This window comes from Pieris rapae, chromosome 20 (assembly GCF_905147795.1).
Source record: "Pieris rapae chromosome 20, ilPieRapa1.1, whole genome shotgun sequence".
Taxonomy (NCBI): Eukaryota; Metazoa; Arthropoda; class Insecta; order Lepidoptera; family Pieridae; genus Pieris; species Pieris rapae.
Window position 1 is genome coordinate 6,973,374 of NC_059528.1, and position 6,000 is coordinate 6,979,373.

At 33.0% G+C, this 6,000-nt stretch overlaps 1 protein-coding gene across 2 annotated transcripts in view; it reads right to left on the reverse strand.

Annotated features, from left to right (window-relative positions):
* The window catches only part of LOC110995965 (focal adhesion kinase 1), a 106,827-nt gene extending 101,116 nt beyond the window's left edge, over positions 1–5,711 (reverse strand). For both annotated transcript variants that reach the window (XM_045632521.1, XM_045632519.1), the window contains exons 1-2: positions 5,594–5,711; positions 3,016–3,047 (exon numbers count right to left, since the gene is read on the reverse strand). The gene's annotated coding sequence lies outside the window, so the exon portion shown is untranslated. The remainder of the gene's footprint in view (positions 1–3,015; positions 3,048–5,593) is intronic.
* Between the last annotated feature and the right edge of the window lie 289 nt (positions 5,712–6,000).

Here is a 6,000-nt window from a genome sequence, read left to right on the forward strand (position 1 = left end):
TTCGTTGCCTATGACTACTAAAAGAAATGAAAAGGGCCCATATGATTCACTGTCTCATTTTCTCATACTTTAGCTTTTTTCCTTATTTTTTTATTAGTTATGCATTCTTCAGGGTTATGCTTTTGTAAATAAATAACAATGAAATAAATAATATAATCTTTCATTTATTAGCGATATTAGTACACTAGACGTCATTTATATTCCAAAACAAAATATTTGCCGAGTCAGATAAAAAGAAGACATACATCGGTATTAACTACGTCGCTATATGACTTGTCATTCAAATAATTAAATCTATAATAATTGTTTAAATTACTTTAAATGATATCAACGCGAATATTATTTACATAACACTTCGAGTGCTTTTTAATTGTTCAGCGACAGACTGACTGGATCGGTTATACAAATAACTTTAATATGACGTTTAAACGCAAAAAATATCGCAGGTTAATTTACTTGTCTACTAGATTGGCTACTGATCATGAGACAGTTACGTAACTGAGATCCAGACCTTAAAAAGGTTGTAGCGCCACTGATTTAGTTCAGTTAATAAACAGTAAAAAGGGAGCTTTCAAGTATTACGTAACGAATTTGGGGAGGGGGGGGATTTTATGGTAAAACGTTACGATGCGGGGCGGGGATTGAATTGCGTTATTGTTAACATTATTTTCGACTTTTCGATACTTTACACCACATAAATGGCAACTTTTAAGTTTAATGAGTCACTTGGTGGTAACGAAACATTTTAAATTGGAAGAATAACGTCAGGTTCAAAGGTTCTCCGAAAATTTCGTGAAATTGCTTTCCCCAAGTACAAAAAATTATTCAAATGAAGATTCATATTTTAAGCTAGTGTACACGACGCCTTAATCCATTTTAGTAAAAGAGCGTTCCGCTTCACGCACACAATGCCGTGGGAATCGCATGCAATAGGCTTTATATAAAATCTTTTAAAATGAAATGAAAGACTTATCTAAAAAAACAATGTTCATCATATTTTTTTTTTTTTTTTTATAGAACAGGGGGCAAACGGGCAGGAGGCTCACCTGATGTTAAGTGATACCGCCGCCCATGGACACCCTCAATGCCAGAGGGCTCGCGAATGCGTTGCCGGCCTTTTAAGAATTGGTACGCTCTTTTCTTGAAGGACCCTAACGTCCCTAACCCGGACGTCGAGGTGATACGGGTGGAATTTCGTATTCTGCCTCGACGTCCGATGATGAAACTCAGCTGCAGGTATTAATCCGAACAACTCCTCTGAACACTCTCCATGGTAAATGCGGTAGAAGATGCAGAGAGACCCCACATCTCTACGCAACGCCAAAGGATCAAGCCGCTTGGAGAGATTTTGGTCGTCAACGATTCGAACCGCTCTTCGTTGAATACGGTCAAGTGGAAGAAGCTGGTACTGGGGAGCACCCGCCCAAAGGTGGGAACAGTACTCCATGTGGGGCCGAATTTGAGCTTTATATAGTTGCAAGCGGTGGCCCGGAGTGAAGTACCGTCTCGCCCTGCTGAGCACACCGAGCTTTTTGGAGGCTAATTTTGCCTTTCCCTCCAAGTGACCGCGAAACTGAACGTCGTTCGATATGTCAACGCCAAGTATTCCAATGCTGGCTGTGGCTTTAAGGAGAGTGTTATCATAGCAATAAAGCTTAAAGAACTAATCTTTTCATAACATTTATGTACAATTAAAATCGTATATAATATTTCATACTACTAACGCCATCTATTGAACAGCGTAGTTGCCTCAAAATACCTGTATCAGTATCAGCGCTTCTATAACAAACTTCATTTGCATTTGCAACAATAACAAAGCATAACAAATTTCTTTTTTTCAAACACAATTACAATTTCGACTTTTTAACTGTTTTCAACATCTCCCAATTTTTTTAACAAAAAGCATCTTACGCGTGATACTGACAGACAGATACAAAAAGAATACAGAACCAAATTTGAAAAAACTAAAAAAATATGTTTCACAGCTGAAACGGACCAATTAAAAATAATTTATATTTGAAATAAATATAATATGTATAATAAACATTTTTTAGATGAGATCATAATGATTACTTACTTCAGTTATCGTTCAAAGTGATAAAATTATTTTGATAAGGACTTACAATAATATTCCTTTATAATATAATGTATAAATTCAAATGTATCATTCATATAAAAAAATCTTGACTAAACCGTTACTCGATTAATTTTTACATTTTTCAGTCCTCATTACTGACCCTACGATTAAGAGAAATGAGATTTAGCGCTAAAACTTCAAAAACGGATTTGACACACGAAAGTCCCACTTAAGGAATAGGAAAAGGACAATTGTAAAGTTCCTTTGAGCCGTCGAATTGTGGCCCAACAAGTGTGAATCCAACTTTATATTCGCTTGAAGTTTTCTAGCATCAGATGAACAATAGCTTTTTCCAGCTTAAAGCTTTGTTAACTTACGTTCCTTTCAAAGCTTACCTGTGCACAACCGTTTTATGAAAGAAAAAAAATATTTTTTTCGTATAAAAAATATCTAATTCTCTTCTAGTCTATAACTATCGTAATGAGCTAGTCTGATAGGTTTGAGAAAGTCCTATCAGCCTCCAATCGAATCCGCAACGCTCTAAAGTTGAGACTTGGGGACTAAGTATGACTTCAGTACGTCATAGAGTTTGACATGCGAGTCGTACTTAGCGGGTTATCTTACCATACTACCTTAAATGTCTTTGTGCAGACGCCATACTTATCGAGACATAATATATTTATTAATTACCTTATGTACCAGATCAACTATTGTAGGGTTAATTAATTTGTAGCGATGTAAGGCCCTTTATACATCCACTATCTTGTCAACGTGGAATTATGAAATAATTATATTAAATTGACTTAATGCACGGCTCCCGCTTCATTAATATAAATACAGCCTATAAACGAGCATAGGTACTTATTAATTATTCACATACTGGAAACACCCATTAAATAAATTAAATCATATCTACATATATTTAAAATATCACTTACCAATCGATATTTCAGGTTTAAAGTGAAGCCACCTGAAAAGAAAATACTTTTTAAACACGGAAGCCGTTTAAATGTTTGATCTTATATAGCTTGAAGGTCCTCCTGGGTCCCAAAAAGAGAAACAATGATTTAAATTCTAGCGCATCTCTATGCTTCTCTTGCTGGCTGCAAATTTGTTTGTATAGTTGAAGACAGTAACTACTGATTTGAATCGATGAAATTATTGTTGTGTATATTAACAGGCTATTTATCAAGGACGTGTGAGATAGCAGGTGAAAAATCAAGAGTAAAATAAAAATAAGCTCAAATCAATAAAAACTGTTACCCAATTAAAGATATAATAAAACAATCTTGTCCAAGTGGCCTCCAATAGATTCCTCTCTATTGGAGGCCACTTGGACAGGCATTTTCAACCGACATCTATGGACACCTGCAATGCTGCGGGTGTGTTGCGAACCCTTGATGGAATCATACACTCTTTTCTTGAAGACCCCTAAGTCGTATCAGATCGGTAGCTCTAGCTGCTAGTTTCAAGAAAGCACCTTTAACAGGACTGTCTTGTAAAACACCAGGCGTGGCAGTGAAAAAGATGATCACAATTCTAATTCGAGGTTCCATTACTGAATTACTACAGTATTTATTTTTAGTAAGAAGACATACAGCTCTTCTCTACAGCGACAGTTTACTTTGCGTGTAACATTTGGCAAATATAGTAGCAACTGGGTATAAAATGCTTGAAATACGAGCACTAAATATCTCTCGCAGGCTTTACGAAGGCCGATACGGGTTCATTTATTTCCGGAGCCGTCAGTGGAAAATGGAACAGCGCTAAATGGGAAAATAGGGAAGTGCGATGTTTTATCGTGTTACACTTGTAAGGATATCAATTCTAATCGTGGAAATCGAGGTCCGTTAGTTTTACTATGAATATTATTAATTGTCCGTTGAGTGAACTGACATAAGATTTGCATCACGTCAGTTCCTATACTGTAATAAATAGTTAGTCTTTTTGTAAATAAATATATATTAATGCATTGGAGTAATCTGTAATGTCTGTAGTTGATATAGTTTAATTTAACTTATTTTATGTTCAATTCAGTTTAACGGTCAATTAGATACATTTTATTATATACACGTCGTCGGCTATACAGAAGATGGTCAGACGGCCAATCAGAGTGCAGGAAAAAGAGTGATTCGTCGACGAGATATTATATTAGGTAGTGAAGGAAATAATAGAGTAAAGGAAGTTGTAGAAAGCTTAAAGAAAAAGAAATCTTTAAACCACAATTTGACATTTAACATCTTTTGTCTTGAGTCACCGTGACCATGCACGCTGTAAAGCGCAAAATGTTGGATAAATTTAAGATTATGTTAAATAATTATAAGTTTACAATAATACATAGCTTCAATCCAGTAAAAAGTGTTTTCTTTAATTGTAGATACATTTATTTTTCATACTTTTATAATGGATACTAAAAGGCTTTATTATTATTATTTCAAGTAAAAGTTTATTCAAGATAAGAACTAACATATTGAAATGAGAGCCTGGAACATCTTTCAAAATGTAAATAAAATACAATTATTACTCATTTAATGAAGAACCATATTAAATCCAGTCATGATACTGGCAGAATCAATTAAAAAACGGTATTGATACAAAATCTAATTGAAGTATCATTTGAATGGAAATTTTATTAACATGTTTTCCATATACTTACTATACCTGGTTTGGTAAAACTTTTATTGGACAAGACTGTAATTACATAATACATATACTATATATTGCTCCAAAGAATTTGCCACAGTTAGAGCCAAACTTTAAATCTTTCTCCATCTACAATACATCAATAGTGATACTGATAGATAGGTGTTAATTGTAGTTGAACTTAAGAAAATGATAAAATATTATTTTTAACAAGCTGTATACATATATCTAAATCTATTAACGATTAATACCAGCTAATTGTAACCATAATTAAATGCTAAGTAAATAATGCAATTTTTAAATAATATTGGACATACCTGTGTTCATAAATTAATAAGATATACTAGAATAAGAAATACTAGATTTTGAGATGCCCATTTTGCCATACATATTCCAAAAAATATTGTATGAATCATACAAACCTAGAGCAAGTCATTGATAATTTTTTCTCAATTAAATATTTTATGTTAAAACTTAAATATAATTAATAATTACTTGACAAACTGACATCCATTTTATAATGTTAATTCTTTGACTTACTATGCAGAAATTTGATACAAACGACCATGCCTTAGGATATGTTTAGATTATTATGCAAATAACTTTTTAAAAATGATTAAGCAGAAAAAGAGAAATATATTACAATATTATAGTTGTGCTTTCTGATTGGACTTTCGAATAGAATAATATTATCAATATTCAATTACAATAAGTGTGGTTTCAGTTATGGATTAGTTTATAAGACATGGACCTTAGAGGTAGATAAAACCTTCTATTTAGAGCCTGATACGTGAACGAGAAATACAAAATGTTTAGTGATTTTGTTTACAATCCATGCTTACATGTACAAAAAATAATGCCAGTGTTACAAACCTTTATTTCTCGATATATCAAACATGCAGTAAAGTTATTTAACACAAGCACGAATAAGCAAAATAAATAACAAACACTAAAATCAAAACTATAGGCCAATTGTAATTTGTATTGACACGATTTAATATTGGCATTTGGCACAGATAATAGATAGCAACAGCATAAACAATAGGATAGAGTCAAAATCAATTGGCCTAAAAGTTTAACTACATGTTATCATTAATTTAAAACTTAACATCCTTAACTGGCCTCCACGTATTTTTTATATATTATTTTATCAATTATTACTCTCCAAATATAAAGATAAAAGTGTATTGTTACTGTGGCGGAAAAAGTAATTTGGCACTGCAGTGATTTGAAATCTCAGCACGGTTTTCTTTCTGAATAAAGTACAAACTTTAGGAAAC